Source organism: Bos grunniens, chromosome 14 (assembly GCF_055505025.1).
Source record: "Bos grunniens cultivar Pamir isolate PY7600 chromosome 14, Bosgru_T2T1.0, whole genome shotgun sequence".
Lineage (NCBI taxonomy): Eukaryota > Metazoa > Chordata > Mammalia > Artiodactyla > Bovidae > Bos > Bos grunniens.
This window is the reverse complement of record NC_141178.1, coordinates 2,482,600-2,509,451: the sequence shown is the minus strand read 5'-3', so window position 1 is coordinate 2,509,451 and position 26,852 is coordinate 2,482,600.

The following is a 26,852-nucleotide window of genomic DNA, read 5'->3' as shown; positions in this document are numbered from 1 at the left end:
CATTGAGCCATCCACCAACCTTCCCACAATAAAACAGTGAAGACATGTTGAGGAAATAGCAGAAAACATTTATTTTCTCGCTTTATAACACACTCATTGTAAGCTATAGTGATATAAGTTATTTTAAAATCACACTACAGGTTTGTTTATCTCAAACATGTCAATCTACATTATGGATTTAACATGGAAATATTCAAGTCACAACAGATCTTGCGAAGTATGCTTTAAAACATGGTTTTAAATTTTTATTTCTGCTTCCTTAGCTGGAAAATTATAAAGCATTGTGAGTTTCGTGTTTGTTTTTTTGTTTACACATAGTGATAACATGTCACTATGTTACCTTTAAAACCAGAATGGATCATTAAAAGCAAGTGAGGAGTTAAGGGGAAAATGCTTATGTGTGGGGGTGTGTTCATGCGCATGGGCATGAGAAAATGCTGATTCTGAGAATGAAAACATCATTCCAATTAAATGCTGGAGATATTTCCCTGAACAAGACTGAATTTAGAGAGCAAATATTCTTTAGCTTCTTGTTATCTCTCTCTTATTAATTAGGTGCTAAGTTTATTTTTTTTTTAGTTGCTAAGTTTAGAACATTGATCAACCTCATTGCATTTATTTAATATTTCTGTTGTTTTACTTTTTATCTCCTTTGATTTTTAAAGAAAATTTTCCAAAAATAATAACACTTTTCTTAAATACTCTTTTTAAAAAATTATGAGACTGAGTAGAATACAAATTGCATGGATTCATTGAAAAAACATTTACTCTGAGACTGCCAGTCTCCTTCTAACTACTTCTCAGGAAGCACTGAGAGCAGGAGAATGGGCCTCTGGCCCGGGGTTTGCCTCCACACAGTGACTTTATCAAACAACTCCCGATAGCCTCAGCTTTTGTAAAAGAATTAATGATAATAATATGTGATATGCATGATGTCTAATTCATAGATACACAGGCCTTTAGATATCAGGTAAAATTTTTGCAAAGCCTCTATGCAGAAAATTACAAGAGCATTTAAAGATGAATTGTATCAGGTATATGAACTAGGCAAATAAAAAATCAATATTTAAAAAAATCTAGCAATATTTGCTAATAATATAGCAATTAACTTTATGTTCTGCTGACCATTAAGAATATAGTATGAATCTTTTAGAGGTTGTGGGATCAAGATACAGAGTAAAAAGACCCTGTACTCACCTCCCCCTAAAAACACATCAAAACTACAACTACATATAGAGAAACTCTCACTAAGAATGACATGAAAACTAGCAGAAGGTCTCATCTACAACTAAGGCTGTAAAGAAAAAGGACACAGAATTTGATAGGCGGTGAAGAGAAATGATCCAGTCCTAGCCCACGTACATGCTAGGAACCCCAGAAGAGAGAGAAATCCCAAGCTCAGGCATCTTCCCTAAGGAGTCAAGTGTCCCAGCCCCGTACTAGGCACCCCAGGCCCGGGGTCGGACCCCAGGGAGAGGGTCCCCGTCGCTGGTTTGACAGTCAGGAGGTTATCGGAGAGCGGTCAGAAACAGCTCTCTGCGCTTCAACAGCACACACCCGGCCACTTCCAGGGTGGTGGCCGATTGAAAATGGCCTGTGGCTCCGGCGGCCCACGAGGACTGCCTCAGCCAGCCCCTCCGTCCTATGCTCCTACCTCAACACCGCCTGCTCAGGCTCCGTCTGTCCTAAGAAACCACCGCGGCCGTCAGGCACGTGTGCAGCTGCGCCTGGGACAAAGCAGAGCCAGGTGAGACGCGCAGGCCCAAGCACTCACACCGGGCAAGCGAACCAGAGACCTGCTCTATATCACGCCAGGGCAAAGCCCAGCACTCAGGGCTTCTCCTTCAGCGCCGTGGTCTCCAGGGCCTCCCGCGAGTGCTAACCCCAGAGAGGACGCTGACCACTGCTGGGCCCGGGGAGCGCCAGCTGGCACTCGGCTCTAGCTCAACCCCGGACCGAGACGGGGGCCGCCAGCGCAGCCCAGAAAGCACGCAGCCTGTGCTCGCTGCAGAGCCGGCCGCGCACCTGCAGACAAATGCGGACTGCACAGGGGCTCCACGCAAGGACTGCCCTTCCAAACGGGGTGGGTAACTCGCATCTAATTTGATAGAAACAAACAGAGAAAGTCAAGCAAAATGACAAGACAGAACCATGTTCCAAATTAAAGAATGAGCTAAAATCCCAGGGAGTGGGCGGAGAGGATCTAAGAAAGCAGACAGCTTTCCTGATAAGATGTTAAAAGGAGGGTTCAGGATGGGGAACACATGTGTACCTGTGGCGGATTCATTTTGATGTTTGGCAAAACTAATACAATTATGTAAAGTTTAAAAATAAAATAAAATTAGAAAAAAAATAAAATAAAAAAATAAAAGCAATAATAAGATAAAGGCTCACTTGACTAGGGAAGGAAAAAAAAAAAAAAAGGTAGGTCACAGTGAGAACTATAGCAAAGATCTAGAAAATATGAAAAAAAAAATCTGTTTTCTTAGATCCTCTCCCCCACAACAGCTTATATGTATGTATGTGTATATTATATACATAAATATTTTTATATGTGCGTGTGTATATATGTATATATCACTAGAAGAAAATATTAGCAGAATAGGAGAAGCAGAAAGATATACAAGTAAGTTGCAAGACAGAATAATGAAAATAACCCAAGAAGTAAGGAGAACAGTAAAGAAAATAAATGAGGATTGGTTAAGGGAACTCTGGAACAAAATCAAACATAGTCATATTCTTATTATAGTGTTCTCAGAAAGAGAAAAGAGAGAAAAGGGAACAGAAAATGTATTTGCTAAAATAATGGCTGAAAAATTCCATAACAAGGAAGGAAACAGACATCCAGATATAAAAGGGACAGAGAAAGTCTCAAACGAAGAGACCCACACAAGTACATATCATAATCAAAATGACAAAAAATTTAAGAGATAACTGAAAAGGAAGCAAAAGGAGAACAGAGTCATAAGCAAGTTGATAGTATTATGAAATTCTCATAATATTACCAACTGATTATGCAGTTGGTATGTGAAAAGTACAAACTTTTCACATAAGAAGAAATAAGCATGATATATCTAAAGTGATGAAAGAAAAAAAATGAGGATATTCTACCCAGAAAGATCATCATTTAGGATTTAAAGAGAGATGGGCTCTTAGACAATCAAAAACCAATAGTACATCACCAATAAACCAGCGTAACAAGAAATATTAAAAGGTCTTTAAGAGAAAAAACAGGAACATGCAACAAAAAATAAGAAAATATCCTAAGGCATAATGAATCTCCACTTTGGCCACCTGCTGTGAAGAGCTTATTCACTGAGAAATACCTGACTCTGGGAAAGATTGAGGGCAAGAGGAAAAGGGGGTAGCAGCGGACGAGATGGTTGGATGGCATCCCCGACTCAATGGACGTGAGTTGGCCCAAACTCCAGGGGATAGTGAAGGACAGGGAAGCCTGGTGTGCTGCAGTCCATGGGGTCGCAAAGAATAGGGCATGACTCAGTGACTGAAAAAGAAGAACAAATCTCACTGAAAGCAAGTACATGGTAAAGGCAGTGAGTCAAACACTTTAGAAGTTAGTACAAAGGTTAAAAGACGAGAATTTAAAAATAAGCTCTAACTACATAAGCAGTTATGTGATAAACACAAAAATGTAAAATATGACATAATGAACATAAAAAATAAGGGGAGTCAAATGCAAACAGTTTAAAACGTGTTTGAATTTGAATGACTATCAGCCTAAAGCAAATGATATTGCTATAGGTTAACGGATATGAAGTCCGTAATAACCACAAACCAAAACTCTATAATAGACCCACACAAACACAGGAGAAAGGAGCCCAATCATAGTACTAAATAAATTCACCTAACCATAGAGGGAGAGGCTGAAAGAGGTAGTTATAAAGATAGCCCGAAAACAAGCCACGAAATGCCAAAATACACACCCATCTTCATTTAGAAAAACTGCAGGATATAAAACTGATTTTCATAAAATGTTGCATTTTTACACACTGTTAACTATCAGAGAGAGAAATTAGAGAAACAGTATCATTTGCTATCGCACCAAAAATAATAAAATACTTAGGAGTAAAACTACTTATGGAGATGGAGAACATAGATTCAGAAAAAATATAAGACCGTGATAAAAGAAATTAAAGGTGACACAAACAGATGGAGAGGCAGACCATATTCTTGAATTGGATGAGCTAATATTGTTAAAATGGCCATACTACTGAAGGCAAAGTACAGATTCAAGCAATCCCTATAAAAATACCAATAGCATTTATTTTCTCAGAACAAGAACAAATAACTTTAATATTTGTATGGAAACACAAACCACCCTAAAGAGCCAAAACTGACTTGAGAAAGAACAATAGAGCTGGAGGAATCATAATCCCTGACCTCCGACCACACTATAGTGCTACAGTAATCAAAACAGCATATTACTGAGCAAAATCAGACACATACGCCAGCGGAGCAGAGTAGCAGAGTAGAGAGCTCAGAAATAACCCCAAACACATATGACCAATTCATGTAGAACAAAGGAGCCAGAGGACCGTACAATACAGGAAAGACTGCCTCCTCAGTAAGAGGTGCTGAGGAACACGGACAGCTCCACGGAAATGCATGTTAGGACATTCTCTAACGCCACACAAAATAATCTCAAAATAGATTCAGGACCTAAGTGTCAGCCCAGAAACCATAGGACTGCTAGAGGAAAACAGAGAAAACAGAGAAACAGAAAACAGAGAAAAAACACTTTTTGACATAAATTATAGAAATATTTTTTGAATTAGCTTCCTAAAACAAAAGAAATAAAAGCAAAAATAAGCAAATGAGACCCAATTAAATTTAAGAGCTTTTATGTACCATAGGCAGAGAAGGCAATGGCACCCCAACTCCAGTACTCTTGCTTGGAAAATCCCATGGACAGAGGAGTCTGTTAGGCTGCAATCCATGGGGTCGCTAAAAGTCGGACACAACTGACTTCACTTTCACTTTTTACTTTCACGCATTGGAGAAGGAAATGGCAACCCACTCCAGAGTTCTTGCCTGGAGAACCCCAGAGACGGGGGAGCCTGGTGGGCTTCCGTCTATGGGGTCGCACAGAGTCGGACACGACTGAAGTGACTTAGCATAGCATAGCATAGCATATACCAGAGGAAACCATCACAAATGAAAAGATAACCTAGAGCATGAGAGAAAATATTTCAGCCCATAACATATGAATATCAGAGTTGAAGAAAATGCCAGTTAACGCCACAAAGCAACATTGCTTTGCAGCTCCCTGAAGGAATATGATTAAATGTAATTATAATGCCATGTGTCTACTGTGTTAAACAATTAGAACTAGTACAATCATCACTGATAATGTATTAAACTGTTACATCCACACTGCAAGCTACTTGGCAGCATATCAGTTCAGTTCACTTGCTCAGTCATGTCCGACTCTTTGGGACCCCATGAACCTCAGCACTTCAGGCCTCCCTGTCCATCACCAACTCCTGGAGTCCACCCAAACCCATGTCCATCGAGTCCATGATTCCATCCAGCCATCTCATCCTCTGTCGTCCCCTTCTCCTCCTGCCCCCAATCCCTCCAAGCATCAGAGTCTTTCCCAATGAGTCAACTCTTCGCATGAGGTGGCCAAAGTACTGGAGTTTCAGCCTCAGCATCAGTCCTTCCAGTGAACACCCAGGACTGGTCTCCTTTAGGATGGACTGGTTGGATCCCCTTGCAGTCTAAGGGACTCTCAAGAGTCTTCTCCAACACCACAGTTCAAAAGCATCAATTCTTCGGTGCTCAGCTTTCTTTATAGTCCAACTCTCACATCCATACATGACCACTGGAAAAACCATAGCCTTGACTAGACAGACCATTGTTGACAAAGTAATGTCTCTGCTTTTGAGTATGCTATCTAGGTTGGTCAAAACTTTCCTTCCAAGGAGTGTCTTTTAATTTCATGGCTGCAGTCACCATCTGCAGTGATTTTGGAGCCTAGAAAAGTAAAGTCTGACACTGTTTCCACTGTTTCCCCATCTATTTGCCATAAAGTGATGGGAGCAGATGCCATGATCTTCATTTTCTGAATGTTGAGCTTTAAACCAACTTTTTCACTCTCCTCTTTCACTTTCATCAAGAGGCTCTTAAGCTTCTCTTCACTTTCTGCCATAAGGGTGTTCTCATCTGCATATCTGAGTTTATAGATATTTCTCCTGGCAATCTTGAATCCAGCTTGTGCTTCATCCAGTCCAGCGTTTCTCGTGATGTACTCTGAAGTTAAATAAGCAGGGTGACAATATACAGCCTTGATGTATTCCTTTTCCTATTTGGAACCAGTCTGTTGTTCCATGTCCAGTTCTAACTGTTGTAGCATATAACAAAGCTAAATACCTGCAGTCCTATAACTGACCAAGTTCACTAATTATATGTATATATAAAGGGAACAGCTATCTAATCTCTAATCCACTCCAATATTCTTGTCTGGAGAATTCCATGGACAGAGGAGCCTGGTGCTGGTGGGCTACAATCAGTGGGGTCACAGAGTCGGACATGACTGAGCAACTAATCCTTACTGAGCTACTAACAGGGACAGGACTGAGCAACTATCCTTACTGAGCTACTAACAGGTAAACGCTACAAAATTTTTAAGAAGTATTCCCACAGCAGTGCTGCCAATTTAAACCTGAAATCGCAAAAGCCCACACGTTCATCTAAAGCATAATTAGCCTCCTCCTCCTCCTCCAAAAACGTGTCCAATCAAACAAAACACTGCGGTGCGTTCATATAATACTCGTAGGAAATGGCAACCCACGCCAGTGTTCTTGCCCGGAAAATTCCATAGACAGAGGAGCCCGGCTGCTTTCTCTGTGACCATGGGGTCACAAAACGCAGACACAACTGCCTGAGAAAACCCCCATGTATCAGTGAGAATAAACACAGTGTAAGACTCTAGGCAACAGCATAAGTGGATCTGCCATAATTAGGCTCAGAAAAAAGCCAGACAGTAAACAAGCAGGTCCATTATGATTCCGTTTACGAGAAGTGCACACTGTAGTGAGTCCTGCTGAGGGTGCAGTGTGATAGGAAGGGGACGGAGTGTGTCGCTGGCAAAGTTCTATTCCCTTCTTTCAGTGTTGGGGAAAATGTGTGTGATCACTTTATAAAGAGACATTCAATATATACTTAGAATCTATTAGTTTTCTGGGTTAATATCATACTTGAATAATAACATTCCATAAAATATTTTTAAACAAAGGATTATTTATTCTCATCACAATTTTATATCTATTTTCAAATTTTTTAAGGTTCATGAAAGCTTATTTGTTAAAATCCACTAATAATTAAAATTAGCAATCTAGATCTCATTAATAAAAACTCCATTTACATGTATAATATTTAGCTCTGTTTGTATTAATGGTGAATGGATTATTAACCTTCATTTTATTCACTTAATTTTGTATTTGTCTAATTGAATACTAGTTCACCTTCCTGCTCATGCTCCGTCACTCACTCATGTCCCACCCTATGACTGCAGCCGACCAGGCTCTTCTGCTCATGGGATTCCCCAGGCCAGAATCCGGAAGTGGGTTGCCGTTTCCTCCTCCAGGGGATCTTCTTGACCCAGGGATCAAACCCACGTCTCCAGCGTTGGCAGGTGGATTCTTTACCGCTGAGCCACCTGGGAAGCCGCACTATTTCACGTTAATATAAACAACACACATCTATTCTAGTAATGGTTTTAGAACATTTAATATTAAGAGAAGTATATACATATGTATATATACACACACATATAGAATAATATGTTAGGTTTAGCAACAGAAGAAAAAAAGCAGATAGTTCATTGTATGTGGAGAAAGGAAACTGATAACTCCCAAATTAGATTCAAAGAAACAAGAGTCCCTTGTTTGACTTTGCTCATGAAGCCCTGAACAACCTTGCTCACACTCGGTAGCCAAGTGGGAAGGTTACAACGTGTGCTTCTGTTCTTAGGGTTTTCGAATCCCGTGTTTTGAATCCAGAATTATCTGTCTCCTACAGGTGATTTCATGACTTGGGGCCAAAATTAATTTAAAACATTAATTACTCTGAAATGGCTTGATATTTTAAGAATCTAAGAATGCTCTCTATTAATTATCACTATGTCTCTTCCTCTGAGGCCTTCAATCCCTGAACCACTTCAGAATGTTTCTTCTTTAGCACGGTATTGAAATCTGAAACATCTCTAGTTTGTTGTGGCGTGTGGCCTCAAACACAACCACCAATCATTAACTAATATTCACACTCAAATACCAGGTGTGTGCTCAGGAAATATGTGTTGGAAGATTTAATATGGTGAAAATTTAATCAGCCCAACTAGGTTCACATAAATTCCAGGTATTATTTGCTTACTCTGTTTCAGATGTAATGTTTCATTCTGAAGCAGTCATGTGCAATACATTTATGCCCTGAAGATTCTGATAGTATTTTAGCATAATTTACCTTTGGTTTTGAAGGAGCATTCTAGGGACCACAGACAAACACTCCCCTGGAAATACCACCACTATTCTCTATTCTCTTACATCAGCTGTTGCTAGTAATCATACAATTGTTGTTCTTGGCAAATTGGTTTATAATGAAAGAATTTAATACCAGTTGCATTTTTTCTTCTCTTAAATTCAAAATCTTGGAAGAAGACTCCCCAAAATATATGTTGGTCAACCTCTTGGGCATCAGCTAATTTTACATGATGTCACCCTTGAAATAGAAATCATCACTCCTTCCAACTTTCCTTAAAAGAACCAGCTCACCTCAAACTTGTCTATTGCTGACTCTTCCCTTTCCAACCTTTCCATTTCCTTAGCAAAACAGAGTCCATAGTTATATGTGCCGAATTCCTTTGAGAGCAGTAAAGAAATTACAAATAAAGTAACAAAAAAGGTAAAAGATTTCTAAAAAAGTGATTTGTATGAAAATTATATCTAAAAAGTGATCAAGAGATGATGTGCTTATTTAATAATTATATATACAATAAGTATATATGCTTTGCTGACAAAGGTCTGTCTAGTCAAGGCTCTGGTTTTTCCAGTAGCCATGTATGGATGTGAGAGTTGGACCATAAAGAAAGCTAAGTGCCGAAGAATTGATGCTTTTGAACTGCGGTGTTGGAGAAGACTCAAGGAGATCCAACCAGTCCATCCTAAAGGACATCAGTCCTGATTGTTCGTTGGAAGGACTGATGTTGAAACTGAAACTCCAATCTTTGGCCACCTGATGCAAAGAGCTGACTCATTGGACAAGACCCTGATGCTGGGAAAGATGCTGAAGGTAGGAGGAGAAGGGGATGGCAGAGGATGAGATGGTTGGATAGCATCACCGACTCAATGGACATGAGTTTGAGCAAGTTCTGGGAGTTGGCGATGGACAGGGAGGCCTGGCATGCTGCGGTTCATGGGGTCTCAAAAAGTCAGACACTACTGAGCGACTGAACTGAATTGAACTGATATATACAAGGGAATATTACTCAGACAAGAATGGAATAAAATCTTGCCATTTTTGACGATGTAATTCTAGTGGCTATTATGCTAAGTGAAATAAATCAGACAGAGAAAGAAAGATACCATATTATTTCACTTATATGCGGAATTTAAAAACCAAAACAAATGAACAAAGATAATAAAACAGAAACAGAGTCATAGAGAAAAAACAGGTGGTTGCCAGAGGGAAGGGATATGGGAGCCTGAGGAAGTATGTCAGGGAGAGTAACCGGTACAACTTCCAGTATTGAAATGAATGAGTCACAGGATGAAATGTACAGCAAGGGGAATGCAATATTAATACTGTAATATATTAATACAATAATAATATTGTAATATCTTTGTGTGGTCACAGATGGTAAGTAGACTCACTGTGCTGATCCTTTTTTTAACATGTAAAAATATCAAACTAGCCTAGTGTTATAAATCAGTCAATAAAATAAATAAACATATTCAACTATTTTGTATTTCACGATAAAGTCTTTGACGCTGTGTCAACATTTTTTGAAGAAAGGTTCACGTGGCCACCAGAGAGGATGCAGTTAAATCTGAGGACGTAGTTAAATCTGTCGGTGCACTGCTCTGACAAAGCCACTGTAGGCAAAGGAAAAGAGTTCCTTGAACCCTATCCTTCCCCTTGCTCCCTCTTGCTTTTTCTCTGCAATATTTTGTAAGCGGAAAGCTATCTGTTTCTATTAACTATGTCTAATTATATGTCGAAATCCACCTGTATAAATATACTGACTGCACTGGTTTATATCTATATCTACGTCTATCTTTACCTGTATCAGTTTCCAAAAAGAAGCGTGGTGTATTGAAAAAGATAATGCCCTGGGGAATGTAGTCTGCCTATTTTTAACTCCCATCTCCCTCATTATAGCACTGAGATTTTGAGATATTTATGCAAAAGAGACATTTATACAGATGTTTTGCTTCTTGTTTTCTTCATCCCCAAAACGGGACAATAAAGTCAACTATGCTATAAATTGTGAGGTTTAAATAGGACAGTATCTCTAAAGGATACTGGCGTCTAAATGTTAGCTATCGTTCTTAAGTTGCAAGAGTACACTTTACCAATGCAGATTTAACTCTACAATGAAAAGAAGCCGAGGAGAAAGAGGAAGCACAAGGGCAGAAATTTTAACACTGATTCTGTATAAAATTAGAGCTGATCTAGGTATCTAAATAAAATTTAGATAAATATAGCTAAATAAAATTAAAATCTTCCTATCTCTGAACTCAGATAATTTGAAATGAGTAGAGATATGGGAACAGTAGAAAATTCTCTTTCCTGTAGATATGCTTGAGAGAATTTACCTCCAAGACCTGTATTGGGACGTCAGAATAAATGAACATGCATTTAACAGTATGAATAACTTTAGCTGAATGGAACAAAGCATGATCTACTATGAGGTCGATGATCCAATGGGAAATAAAAGTTTTACTTGCCACAGAATAAGTCCCATAAGTTTAGTTTCAATTTAAAGTAAGTTTCCAAACTTGAAAAACTATGGGTCCAGGCTATTTGATCCAAGTTTATCCAAGCATAGTCTAAATCATATGCCTTAGCAGGAATCCTCCTCAAAGGAGATTAAATTCATCCATCTAAAATTCACCTAAATATTTCACATTTTATATAAAATTCATCTCCTGTCTTGAATTCTCTTCTGCTTTCTGCAGAAATTCCCTGAGGAAAAGTATTTTGCTCCATATTTTTATGGTAGATTGCCTTTCAATAAGGTATAGCTCAGTTTCCATTTGATGAGATTATTAGAAACATTCTACAAAGTAAAACACTCCTATGTTTTATTTTACTTTCAGAGATATCAAATTTAGGGAGCTCAGTTCTCTGTTGTCATGTGTATATAAAAACCTCAAAAAAAAAAAAGTTCCATGAGTCCCAGAGACACTTCAATTGAATATGTTTATGATATTAAAAATGATGTCATGTTAGTTGTATGATAAAAAGTTTAATTGACAACTTACCTAGAATATTTTCAGATTGGAATCAAGCTATTCCAAACGTAGCTATTCTTAGCTAATATTGGCAGATGTTTAATAAGGTCATGAATTTTCCTTACATTTAATGAGGAACTGCATTACTCATTTCCTTATTTCCAATTAATATAATAATTAATGAGTATTTTTTTTCTAATCTATGATTTGTTTCTAGAAAATTGAGAGTACGTTTAAGCAAGTTGTTATTCCCCTTCAGGAGTTTTGTGCAACAATTTTACAAGTCTGTTTATTACAGTCAAGTAGAAAGCAAACAAAAAGATGAAATGTAAACTGATGTATCAAGTCCTATTGTGCTCTGTAATCAGGCCTATGTAATATATACGAAGAAATTCAAAATTTATGCTGAGCTTCAGGATACATTCTGCGTTGCTTTGTAATGTAAAATCTGACAACTCAAATGTGCATTCCTAAAGGTAATTCAATCTATAATTAAGGAAAATGATAATAGTATTTTAAGAATCACATAAAAGCACAACATGTGTATCAGGCAGAAAAAATGCTGTTGAAAGAAATTACTTCTAGGATTCCACACTGGGGACAGACGGAGGGGCAGCTTCACCTCAGAAGCTGACGGCTGCACCCGTTGCATGTCATATGTGCAATGAAAAGAATGAACAAGCAATTCCAAATGTCCACAATTCGTGGTGAAGGTCTTTCCATCCTCTTATGTGACTTGTTTATATATATATATGTTTGCTTTGGACTTTGATAATGGTAATTTTTCCATTTGCATGTTTATGAAATCACATTTATACTTTTTTTCTGTTTTGGCTCCTGAGCTTTCTGTCACAGTTAAATATAACTCAGAAAATTTAAAGAAATTCATGTAGATGTCCCCTCATTATTTATATTTTTGTTATTTCTATTTAACCTTCTAAGTCTGTGTAACTTATCTTGGTAAAAAACTGTGAGGTATGGATTAATTTTATGTTTTACTTCATGAACATTCAGCTGTCCATGCTCTTAAAGGAATAATTTATCCTTGTCTTCCTGCATTTATATATTAAATTCCACAATATATCTTTGCCATTTTTAGATTTCATAGCCTGTTCAGTTGATGTCCATTTATTCATGGGCCAGTAAACTATAGAACTTACTAAGGAATTATGATATATTTAGTACTTGTTAAATCACTCACATAATTAGTATTTTTATACCCAGAAATTACTATCATATTTGAATATTTATTTTTCCACATAAAATTTAGCTTTTGTACTTCCAAAAACTAAATCAAACAGTGAAACATGCTAGATATTGAGAACATATCAACATATATGAATAAATTAAAAAAATGCTACTTATATGATGATAAATTCCAGAAAAAATGCAGTGACTTTCCAGTTTTCAGATAAAATTATTTTATTACCCCATGATAATTTAGATTACATTTTCATATACAATAGCCATGTACAAGATGTCATAGAGGGAGGTAGAATGAGAACATTAACCAGACCTGTAAATGGAGCATACAGAAAACTGGAAACATGATTTGGTGCTGAGAGAGCATTAACAGATTTACATGAATGTAAGCTGGAACCATACATGGAAGGGGATGGAATTCCAGTGGAGCTATTTCAATCCTAAAAGTGAAAGTGCTGCACTCAATACGCAAATTTGGAAAACTCAGCAGTGGCCACAGGACTGGAAAAGGTCAGTTTTCATTCCAATCCCAAAGAAAGGCAATGCCAAAGAATGTTCAAACTACCTCACAATTGCACTCATCTCACACACTAGCAAAGTAATGCTCAAAATTCTCCAAATCAGGCTTCAACAGTACATGAACCATGAAACTCCAGATGTTCAAGCTGGATTTAGAAAAGGCAGAGGAACCAGAGATCAAATTGCCAACATACGTTGGATCATCAAAAAGCAAGAGAGTTCCAGAAAAAAAAAAATCTACTTCTGCTTTATTAACTATGCCAAAGCCTTTGAACATGTGGATCACAACAAACTGTGGAAAATTCTGAAAGAGATGGGAATACCAGACCACCAGACCTGCCTCCTGAGAAATCTGTATGCAGATCAAGAAGCAGCAGTTAGAACTGGACATGGAACAACAGGCTGGTTGCAAATAGGGAAAGTAATACATCAAGGCTGTATATTGTCACCCTGCTTATTTAACTTATATGCAGAGTACATCATGAGAAATGCTGGGCTAGATGAAGCACAAGCGGGAATCAAGATTGCTGGGAGAAATATCAATAACCTCAGATATTCAGACATTACCCTTATGGCAGAAAATGAAGAAGAACTAAAGAGCCTCTTGATGAAAGTGAAAAAGGAGAGTGAAAAGTTAGCTTAAAACTCAACATTCAGAAAACGAAGATCATGGTATCGGTCCCATCACTTCATGACAAATAGATGGGGAAACAGTGGAAACAGTGACAGACTTCATTTTGGGGGCTCCCAAATCACTGCAGATGGTGACTTTAGCCATGAAATTAAAAGATGCTTGCTCCTTGAAAAGAAAATTATGACCAACTGCTGGGAGCCACCACGGGAGATCCCACCCATGACAAAGGTCATGAGGAAGAGACCTGACAGGCAAAGGCAGGTCAGGACTCGAGAGATTCCCTGGACCTGCTCGAGCATCCACCCCAAAACCAGAATCTGTCTGTCTTACTGTTTTGTGCCTTTCACCAACTCTTCTGACATTAACAGGGGGCTATCCCCGACCACCTTTCTCCAGAAAAAAGTCACTTAGGGCTTTAGTCAATAAGTCTCCTGGGCATGAAAGGAATATTTCTATTTTAACCCCTCTGATGGCTTTTTAGCTTGCCTGACAGGTTTATCCATACTCTTGCAATTAACACACATGATTGTTCACAACTCCCCAACCTGGAAAGGCATGGGAAGCCAAAACATTCTAAAAGTCCTAATGAGCATAGAGTCCTTTAAGGGATGAGAAATTATGAGAATAGACAGTACTGGTGAAGGGCTTCATTATTGGGCCAGTGCTTACTGCCAGGTGCCCACATCCCTTACCCACTGTGTGCCTGGGAGTGCATTGGTTAGCATAGTTGGAATGTAAGGAAAACAAGCAGCAGCCTCGGAATCAACCACATTAGACCTTTGAGCTAATTGGTGCACCTTTGCTCCGTGAGAGTGTAACTCTGTTTAGTACTTTCTGAGGCTGGGAGAAATAAAGAAGAAACACTTTATGGGAAAACAAGTTTTCTGGCTGAGCAGCCTTTATCACAAAAGGGTCATAAAATGTCCACAGGCCTCCAAGGCCAGAAGATGTTGTACACAACATTGTTTTGGGAAAGGTACGCAGAAAAAATCCTGGTTTTGATAAAGTCAAAACAGATGTGATGTTTGGGCTGACTCTGTATGACTTTGCATCTTTCATTTCCCTCTATGTGCAAGTCAAGGTATAAAAGTTCCTTTTGAAAATAAAGTTGTGGGCCTCGCTCACCGAAGCTTGGTCTCCCTGTGTCATTCTTTTTTCCTTTTCTCTCCTTTTCTCTGTCTGTTCTTTCAGGATGATTCCTTGGAACACAGGAGCTTTATTGGCTTTCTGTGTAAATCAAGGAAGATCAAGCCTCTCTTTCTTCCCTTTTTACTTTTCTTATCACCTATGCTGTCATCCTGAGGGTACCCCTGGATCCTGCTGGGGCTGGACCCCAGCAACCAACCTAGATAGCATATTAAAAAGCAGAGACATTACTTTGCCAACAAAGGTTCATCTAGTCAAGGCTATGGTTTTTCCTGTGGTCATGTATGGATGTGAGAGTTGGACTGTGAAGAGGGCTGAGCACCGAAGAATTGATACTTTTGAACTGTGGTGTTGGAGAAGACTCTTGAGAGTCCCTAGGACTGCAAGGAGATCCAACCAGTCCATTCTGAAGGAGACCAGCCCTGGGATTTCTTTGGAAGGAGTGATGCTGAAGCTGAAACTCCAGTACTTTGGCCACCTCATGCTAAGAGTTGACTCATTTGGAAAGACCCTGATGCTGGGAAAGATTGAAGGCGGGAGAAGAAGGGGACGACAGAGGATGAGATGGTTGGATTGCATCACTGACTCAATGGACATGAGTTTGAGTAAACTCTGGGAGTTGGTGATGGACAGGGAGGCCTGGCATGCTGCAATTCATGGGGTCGCAAAGAATCTGACATGACTGAGTGACTGAACTGAAGTGAATACATACTTAGAACAAAATATTACACATTTTATATAACAAAACAGAAGGAAGAACACTAACCTCTCAAGAGAGACAAATGTCTGACCTAATGCAAACTGGGATAGATATATAATCAAATCAAATTAAAAATTGATTAGTTGGAATAGCTGGAAAACTGGGTATGCTGGATCATCAAAATTACCTTATAATTATTGTGTAATAATGAACAGTCAGATCAGATCAGATCAGTCGCTCAATCATGTCCAACTCTTTGTCACCCCATGAATCACAGCACGCCAGGCCTCCCTGTCCATCACCAACTCCCGGAGTTCACTCAGACTCATGTCCATCGAGTCAGTGATGCCATCCAGCCATCTCATCCTCTGTCGTCCCCTTCTCCTCCTGCCCCCAATCCCTCCCAGAATCAGAGTCTTTTCCAATGAGTCAACTCTTTGCATGAGGTGGCCAAAGTACTGGAGTTTCAGCTTCAGCATCACTCCTTCCAAAGAAATCCCAGGGCTGGTCTCCTTCAAAATGCACTGCTTGGATCTCTTTGCAGTCCAAGGGACTCTCAAGAGTCTTCTCCAACACCACAGTTCAAAAGCATCAATTCTTCAGTGCTCAGCCCTCTTCACAGTCCAACTCTCACATCCATACATGACCATAGGAAAAACCATAGCCTTGACTAGACAGACCTTTTTTGGCAAAGTAATGTCTCTGCTTTTGAATATGCTATCTAGGTTGGTCATAACTTTCCTTCCAAGGAGTAAGTGTCTTTTAATTTCATGGCTGCGGTCACCATCTTCAGTGATTTTGGAGCCCAGAAAAATAAAGTCTGACACTGTTTCCACTGTTTCCCCATCTATTTCCCATGAAGTGATGGGACCAGATGCCATGATCTTCGTTTTCTGAATGTTGAGCTTTAAGCCAACTTTTTCACTCTCCACTTTCACTTTCATCAAGAGGCTTTTTAGTTCCTCTTCACTTTCTGCCATAAGGGTGGTGTCATCTGCATATCTGAGGTTATTGGTATTTCTCCCGGCAATCTCGATTCCAGCTTGTGTTTCTTCCAGTCCAGCGTTTCTCATGATGTACTCTGCATATAAGTTAAATAAACAGGGTGACAATATACAGCCTTGACGTACTCCTTTTCCTATTTGGAACCAGTCTGTTGTTCCATGTCCAGTTCTAAGTGTTGCTTCCTGACCTGCATACAGATTTCTCAAGAGGCAGATCAGGTGGTCTGGTATTCCCATCTCTTTCAGAATTTTCCACAGTTTATTGTGATCCACACAGTCAAAGGCTTTGACATATGCATATAGTTAAGGAAAACTTTTAAACTGTTAAAAATTAACAAGCAGACTTTAAAAATCTGAATCATAAGAGTTTTGAAAGAGGCTTTAGGCTGGCAAAGGAATGTTCATTGAGTAGTTATGGCCTGAATTCATGGACATATATGTTTCAAATATTGTACTAAATGCTTTATGTAAATTGCCACTTTTAACTTTCATAAGATCTCTATGTTGTTGTTATGCCCGTTTTGAGTGAAGCAATAGAAGCTTAGAGAGTAAAGAAGCCTGTCCGGTTTCACACCATCCGTGCCCAGTTAGTTGCTTATCAGGTGATGGTGCTGACACTGAATTCCAGATGTTCGTAACTGAAAACACCATCCTCATTTCTAAACCAGCTCCTTCTCTTTTGTTTCTCTCTCCACGAATAGCAAAATGTTATCCAAAGTTTAGAATCTGAATCAAGGTCTTGAGATTATCTCAGCTATACCGTTCAGTTTATTTCTTTGATAATCCTTCATATTTTAATTCATGTACCATTGCCATCACAGAGATTTCTCCAATTACTCCAGAATTCGTTGGGTGTCCCTTACACAACATCCTGTACCTCTGTCTACCGTATAGCTTATTATATTATCTTGATAATTATGTGCATATGTGTGTTCTCCACGCGTGATAAGAATCAATATAACATTATACTTGCCCTGTGCGTGCTCAGTCCTGTCTGATTCTTTGAGACCCCATGGACTATAGCCCCCCAGGTCCTCTGTCCATGGAATTCTCCAGGCAAGAACACTGGAATAGGGTGTCACCTTCTTCTCCAAGGGGATCTTCCTGACCCAGGCATTAAACCCACATCACCTGCTTTGCTTGCCCTGGGAGGCGGATCCTTTACCACTGCCGCATGTTAAGCCCTAAGACCTATTTCCATTTCTTTGTGTTCTTGTTTTCACCATCTAACTCAATGTAGAAAAAGATTAAGATTTCCAATAAATATTTGGCTATTAGAATAGAAATTCCGTGAGTGAAGAAATGTAATCCTGGTGAAAGTTGATGCTCAGTAACTACTTGGAGAATGAATTAATGAATGAATGCTGAATAAATGAATAAATCAGTGGAAAGCAATGAGAAAACCATTGCTAGAGAAATGTAAGTTGCAGCACAGCTCTATAAATATAGGGATTATCAGTCTAAAAGATGGAAGAGTTATGTTTCAAGGGCTAAAGGGGAGGTAGGCAGGCGAGAGCGCATGAAAACAGAGTACAGAGAATTTAGTGCAGAACGAAGGGTTTAGACCTCAGGGAGTAGAACTATGCGTGCAAATTTGAAATAATGTACATTAAGCACACATGAAAAAGAGAAATCTGTCTGGTTATTCTTATTAGCCAAACTAATGAAGACTTCAGTAAGATCGCAAAAATTTTCAGCTCTTACTTTGTCTTAGTAAAATATATCATGCTATTTTGGAATTTTGAAAACTCGTCTTATAAAAAAATAGTGCCTGATCATTATACAATTTTAACCTTGTGTAAATGAGTAGAACTGTGTGCAAAAGAGGAAAACAGAGCAGTAAACAAAATGCGCTTGTAGATGAAGCGCCTCTTGCAGTGAAATAACACCTTTCTGTCATATTCAAAGTCTTGCAAAGACCAAGCAACAGTAAGTGTTGGGCATTGAGACTCAAAAGAGAGACATAACCAAAAATAACATTTATCTTATTTATAATCAATAGTGAATACAAGTGTTATAAGTACATAAAATGTAGTTATTTGAAAATTTAAAACCTGTTTTTTTATTTTCTTTGATGGATAGCAATAAACTGTAGTAATCAAAGTCCACATTCATTCCAATAAAATGGTTTGAAGGTCTGTGTTGAAGCTATTTTTACTTCCAAACTTTTAAATTTTTATTTAGCCTCGTTATTAAAAATTTTTAAATGATTAAAGGAACTCACAGAAAATCCAGTTTAAACCTTATGCTACAGTTCACTATGAACAGAATCTTCTTCTATTCTTATATTCTGAGTACTCAGTGTTATTACTACTCCTTTGAACTGGACATCTGAATTTAAAGGAAATGAAAATTTTAGGAGCTACAGTACTTACCTAAGACAAACTATGTTTATAATCTAGTAAGTGACAAGAGTGGAAAATAATTTCTAGGTCTCTTGATTTTCAGAATTTTATTTCCTTCATGTCCTAATGTTGGCTCAAAGACTGAAATTCAGCCTTGGACAAGGTATAGAGGAACATGGGCTTCTCAGGTGGCTTAGTGTTAAGAATTCGCCTGCAAATGCAAGAGACGCAGGAGATGTGGTTCGATCCCTGAACGGGGAAGATCCCCTAAAGGTGGAAATGGCAGCCCACTCCAATATTCTTGCCTGGAAAACCCCATGGACAGAGAAGTCCAGAGGGCTACAGGGCATGGGGTTGCAAAGTGTCAGACGTGACTGAGTACCTCAATATACACGCACACTGAGGAACATATTAATTTTTATTTTGCAGAGTTAGTATAACCTTATGGATCAGAGAACAATTATCTTGCTTTATGACCTTGTGGAACCTTGTTACCTTTTCCTCATCCATGAAATGGGTATGCCAACAACAGTAGCTATGAAGCTGTGGTGCTCCTCAAACGCACACAGGTCTGTGAAGCAGTCAGTGCATTCCCTTGGCACAACGGAAACGCTCCATTCAGTTAGCAGTTTCGACCACACTGTCTTTCTATCACAAAATGTCCTCTGCACACAGATATGCCTCTGTTCAATAAATGAACTGTGGACTGTTTAACCCACAGATTTAAAAACATGTAAAGACAATTTGATTACAATATTTTCTTGATGCTTGTTCAAGGTTTTCTTCCTGCCTATTGCTTGTTCATCATAATTCACTCACCTTGCAATTTATCTGGGCAGATCCAAAGGAAGTAGAAAATAATTCTACAAAGTGCAGAAAATCTTGGGAGGTAAAAATATCCAGAATTGTATCAAGAGAAGTCACTATAAGCACTAGAAGGCCTGGCTTTTTGAAGTTCTGATCAAAAAAGGATAGAGCTAAGTCCAGGATTTCAGAACACAAAACGAAGGAATAAAGAGCAGAGAAACAAGAGAATGTGAGAGCCGACAACAGTAAGAACGGCAGCAACAGCTAACACTGCTAAATCACCACGCAGTCCTCAGGGCAGGCCCTTCCCTGCATCTGTCCTTGGGCAAGCTTCTTAGGGGTCAGGAACTCTGCAGTGTTATAACAGCCCTGACCTGTCTTCAGGTTGTTATAACAAAATACCACAGACCAGCTGGCTTATAAATACTAGAAATTTATTTCAGAGTGCTGCAGGCTGGAAGTTTGAGATCAGGATGCCAACAGGTCCAAGTATTTTTATTTTACAAAGTCAGTATAACTTTGAGGATCCCCACCCGTCCTGTAGACGTACAGTTAAACCCTCATATGACCGAAGGGCCTTGGGGTGCTATTTCATTTATAAAGCCACTACTCCCATTCAGTGAAAGGATACCTCTAGTATTGCTGCCTGGAAAATCTGATGAACAGAGGAGCTTGGTTGGCTACAGTCCATGGGGTCACAAGAGTAGGACACGACTTAGCACCTAAACCGCCACCACCATCAACCCCATTCAGGAGCTCTCATGAACGATCACCTCCCAAAGTCCGAGTATCATCACCTGTGATGGTTAAACATATGAATCTAGGGGTATACAAAAATGTTCAGACCACAGCCTGACCTTAGCCATGTACCTGAGAAGTGCAGAGACATGGAAGGTGTCGTTAGAGTATTGATGTCGTTAATCCTCATGGCATGTCTCAGACACATCACACAATAGACGCCACCTGTGTGTGTTTGCGGGGCACGTCACAACATGGGAACTGAGTCACTTAACAGACATGTATGCTGTCACAGTTCTGGAGGCTGGACGCCCCAGATGCAGGTGTCAACAGGGACGATTGTTCCCGGGGCCTCCCCCCTGGTTTTGCAGATGGCAGCTTTCTGGATGTGTTTTCATATGGTTTCGCCTCAGTGCCCATAGCTGTGGCATCTCTTCCTCTTCTTAAAAGCCCTACAGGATTATAACCCTATGACTAAAGAATCCCTCTTATGACTACATTTAACTCTAATTACTTCTTTAAAACCTCTGTCTCCAAACACAATCACATGAGACTTAAGGTTTCAACATAGGAATTTGAGGGGATACAATTCAGTCAATAACACCATTCAAATAACCATGCAGGAATTTAAATAATGGAGAAAATGTTCTAGGGAGTCTTACAGATGTGAGGCTGTTCTAAATAAAAGAATGATGGTGATGCTTTTGTGGTTTTATTGTGGTTTTACATACATTCTCTCAAACAGTAAGACCACCCAAGAAAGTGAAAAGAGAAGGTTATGTGGTTAAAAAACTCAGAGAAAACCAGATTTTAGCCAGGGAGGAGAAATGTCGCAACATGCGCACATGCACACACACACACACACGCGCAAGAGTTTGAGCAGAAACAGTCATAGACGTGGAAGGAGCAGGTTAAGGAAGTGTGAAAATGTAAGTCAAGGCTCAGGAAACAGTTTCATAGGGTCTTGAAAGGTGTCAGATATCAGAGAGCAAAAAGGACGATAAGAATAGAAAACAAAATTATTCATTTCATAATGAGAGCAGCTTAATGAATGAATTAAGCAGTTTTGTACATGATTTGAAGACTGAATTAGAAAAAGAAATTTGCAATAAAGAGGAAGCAAGACTTTCAGTTAGCAGGATTGCCTAAATACAAATAAGGAACAAAGTAAACACAAAAATGCATTTGATTAGAATATGATGTGAACATTATGTGTTTTAAGAATACTTTATAAAGGACTAAGGATAGGAATTTCAGTAAAAATTGTAATTAACATATCCATGTTAGGAAATTAAGAGTTAAATTGTTTCATTAAGTTAAATTCTCAAATATTATTTAGGGCAAACCATATTCATCCTTGATAAGTTTTACATATATTAATTATAGTAGCTTATATTATAATATGATAATGATAATAATACAGTATCACTTTAAACATTATATATTTGATTTTATATTCAGGTATATCAAGAATACCCTTGTATTAGACTATCAACATTCTGTAAAAACAAATTTAAATATGAGCCAAGCAGCAGTGAGAAAAAATTGACAACAAATCTGAAACAAAATACTAAAGTACAAAGCCTGTATTTTATAAGGCTATAATAATCTTATGAGATCATTGTTATAATTAGAGAAATCCAAATTGACTCATGGCTTTAAATCTGGTTCTTTTTCTAAGTTTTCTTGGAAATATGTGTTATATTGCTACCCTTTTATTCCTCTAGGCATTTGGCCTAAAGGGAATGTTAAATGCATTGCAAATCTTCAATATAAAACACATGCATTATTCTCAGATATGGAAATTTTTATTCAGTGCTTTCTTTATTTGCTCTATGACTACATACTTATAATGCAAAATCCATTCCTTCAAGGAGTACTCGTTTTATTCCTATCATATTATTGCAACAGATCAGTGACTAAACGCTTCAACTGCAGAACTGCTGAACATACAGCAGGATTATCCTCTCAGAAAATAAATCCAAACCTGGAGGTCTTGATAAAGGGAATGAAGTATGCTTCCTGTGAATAGCTCCAATCAAATGTCAAAAGGCAGTGGATAAATTGTGTTACTATAGGATTAAACATATTGTTGCTCGCTAGATTCTGCTCGGTGGATTTTTGTTTTCTTGTTCAGCATGTTCATCAAAGTCAGATTTCATTATGTTGGTGACAGGTGAAGTAGGTAAAACCATAGCACATTATAATAAAGATGTGCACCCAACCCCGAGTCTGCTAAATTCATTGTTTGTAAATGCAGTTCCAAAATCCTATGAAAGAAAATGCAGAGATCCTCCTCCTGCATGAAGCAACCATTACATTCCATTAGTTATCCCCTTTGTTTAAAAATTGGACACTTCACAGCCAGGACTATGACCACCCTGTAGGAAACAGAGTTAGGCTAAAAGAAAATTCCCAGTTTCCTAAATGACTACTGCAAATAAACCAGAAAAGGCTGTTCAAAATTATCCACTGTACATCAGCAAGTGAAGAGTTACTCAAAATCAGTTTTATACCTGGTATTGTTATTGGATGCAAGCACGCAGTCGAAGGACAGGGAAACTGAACTGGCAAAAAAAAGATGCAATTCAGTGTTTGAAAAATCTTCAGAATTATTGAAGTGTCAATTTGAAATCACTTCTGTGAATACAGCAGTGATTTTTTTTTCTTTTATGCCACTCTGCTTTATATTACAAGATATCGAGTATTTCAGATATCTCAGAGACCGTTTATTAAAAGTATTCATTGCTAGCTCCATTGCTTAAAATTACTTGGAAACAGTTAGGTACGAAGCTGATAAAACTTGAGAAATTAGAGGAGGAAATATAGTTCTATATATGAATTGAAAGAAGGGAACCAGTCAACCTAGTAAGAACAAATTAACACATGTGTATACTTCACTAACTACAGCAGTAGATCAGATCAGATCAGATCAGTCGCTCAGTCGTGTGCGACAGCAGTAGAGGTAGAAGAAATGGAGGAGACCAAGCCCTGGACGTGTGTGGGAGTTGATGGGACATGCACTGGGCGAAAATCAAATGGGAGAAGTATCTATTTGTCTTTCTCATGAACTGACTACCTTTCTACAGCTATGATCCATCAACTGTTTCATTCACAGAAACTTGGATCCGCGTCCTTGTCTTTTTCGTGCAATCTTGTTATTGGAAAGGCCACTGTCAGTAGAAGCTCTCAAGCTCCTGTGCATATGAGGGTTACAGCACATATAAAATATATTGTTACTGTTTGATAACATTCTTGGACTCCAATATACTGAGATCATCTTTGGGGCAAGAAATCAGTCTTCTTCATTTTTGAAAACTGGGTGCAAAATCCAAGACTTAGCTGTAAAAAAAAAAAAAAAAAAACAGACAAAATTAGTGTAACTTATCCACTTTTCTCTAATTCATCAAAATCTGTTAAATAAATGCAAAACTCTTTAAGTTATTTGAAAAATTAAGTGCAGATGTTTTAACACAGAACCGATGCTGGAAAAGATTGAAGGCGGGAGGAGAAGGGGACGACAGAGGATGACTTGGTTGGATGGCATCACCAACTCAATGGACATGAGTTTGAGTAAGCTCCAGGGGTTGGTGATGGACAGGGAGACCTGGCATGCTGCAGTCCATGGGGTCACAAAGAGTCGGACACGACTGAGTGAATGAATCGCACTGAGCTGAACTGAGCAATGAATGTCTGTTGCTCATTCTGCTATATCTGCCATCAGGTGTAATATGTTTATTTGTTGTAGCTATTGTTTAGTGGCTAAGTTATTTATGACTCTTTGTGACCCCCTGGACTATAACTTGCCAGGCTTCTCTGTCCATGGAATTCTCCAGGCAAGAATACTGGAGAGGGTCGCCATTTCCTTCTCCAGGGGATCTTCCCAACCCAGGGATCAAACCTGCATCTTTTGCAATGGCAGGCACATTCTTTACTGTTGAGTCATGAGGGAAGCACCAATATATTTATTAATGGAGTATTATTTCTGGTTTCTTGAGATTGACATTGGATGCTATATTAATACTACTTCTGTACTTCCCAGTATATTATTTCCTTGCAGAATATTCATTTAGTAGGTAAAGTCAGTCAAATATTTTCGTGTAAATAAAATTTAAAAATAAGATAAAAAATTCGTACATTTTAGCATTCAGTTCAATGAATTTACAGCCATGTAACCACCACCACAATAATACATAAAACAATTCCATTTTCCCCATAAATTCCCCCACATACTTTTTAAAAATCTATTTATTTTTAATTGAAGGGTAACTGCCTTACAATATTGTGTTTGTCTGTGGTGTACCACAACATGAATCAGCCACAGGAACACGCACATCCCAGCCCTCCTGAACCTCCCTCCCACCTCCCACCTCTTCCCGCTCCTCTGGGTTTACGGAGCCTGCTCTGAGGTCCCTGCGTCACACAGCAAGTCCCCACTAGCCATCTGTCTCACACGACAGTGTCCGTGCTTCTGTGATACGCTCTCCATCATGGTTCGCTGGAGGGTTTCACACTCAGTTACAAGCTTTCTGTGCATGTGGTCTCTCTCCACGTCTTGCTCACTACCACGTGGTAAGCCGCTGTGGGCGATTATTCACGTCTGGTATGTTGGTTAATCTAGCATGTCAGTGTGACCATGCCACAGGGTGCCCGTATACATGGTGAGACATTATTTTGAGTGTATCTTTGAGAGTGCTTTTAGGAAGGATTCACATTTGAATCAATAGATTGAGTAAAGTGGATTGTCCTCCCTAATACGATCAGGCATCATCCAATTCATGAAAGGCCTGAATAGAACAGAAGGCATACAAGGAAATATTGGCTTTTTATTCTTATGTTTCTTGAGCTAAGACGTCAGTTTCCTCAGGTTCAGAACCAGATGGGATCTTATATCGTTAATCTTCTCAGTTCCCAAGCCTTTTATCTGCAGATTCTAGTATGTGGCCTCTATAGTTATAAGATCCAATTCCTCAAATGATAGACAGACAGATAGATAGATAAGATAGACAGATAGTTAGTCCAGTTCAGGTCAGTCACTCAGTCGTGTCCAACTCTTTGAGACCCCATGAACCGCAGCACGCCAGGCCTCTCTGTCCATCACCAACTTCCGGAGTTTACCCAAGCTCATGTGCATCGAGTTGGTGATGCCATCCAGACATCTCATCCTCTGTCATCCCCTTCTCCTCCTGCCCTCAATCTTTCCCAACATCAGGGTCTTTTCTAATGAGTCAGTTCTTCCCATCAGGTGGCCAAAGTATTGGAGTTTCAGCCTCAGCATCAGTCCTTCCAATGAATATTCAGGACTGAATTCCTTTAGGATGGATTGGTTGGATCTCCTTGCAGTTCAAGGGACTCTTAAGAGTCTTCTCCAACACCACAATTCAAAAGCATCAATTCTTTGGCACTCAGCTTTCTTCATAGTCCAACTCTCACATCCGTACATGACCACTGGAAAAACCATAGCCTTGACTAGATGGACCTTTGTTGACAAAGTAATGTCTCTGCTTTTTAATAAGCTGTCTAGGTTGGTCATAACTTTCCTTTATGACAGGCAAGTGTCTCATGTGGAGAACCCTGACTAGCATAGCTTGCTGCACTGGTAACGGGGGTTTAATACATTCACTGTTAATCTGGTCTGTTCTCAGCCTTAGTCATGTCCTAGGTCCTTGAACCTCAGGGACGGAACTTTCTCACTGACCTTGCCCTCGCCCCATTGGTAAGAGACCCCTCATAATCTGGGCCCAGTACGGTGTCATGTCCTTTCTTTAGGAGTATAGTTTTACTTGTGTTTTCAAAGAAAAGACCCAGCCATAGTGAGTTTTCAAATGTATCTGGAGGTTAACAGAGTTTGCTGCACTTCAGCAGCAGTTCAAGGCCTAATTTCTACAGGTAGGAAGTATCAGGCAGATATTCCCATCATTATGACAACTACTACACGCACCTCAGGTATCACGAGAGAAGCTTCCTCCGGTCTCCTGACCTGCCTTTCTTGTGAACGCTTCCTCCAGTCTCCTGATCTTTCTTGTGAATACCCAGTAGATCTTGGAAAAAGAATGTGTCACTACAGAATCTCTCTGTAGTTTCTATGGGTTTTATACTCTCTGTCAGCTCACATTTGGTCATTAGCCAGTTACTAAATATTCTGGCCACCTCTTCCTATGTGAAGAGCCAACTCATTGGAAAAGAAAGACCCTGATGCTCGGAACGATTGATGGCAGGAGGAGAAGGGGGTGACAGAGAATGAAATGGTTGGATGGCATCATCAACTCAGTGACATCAATA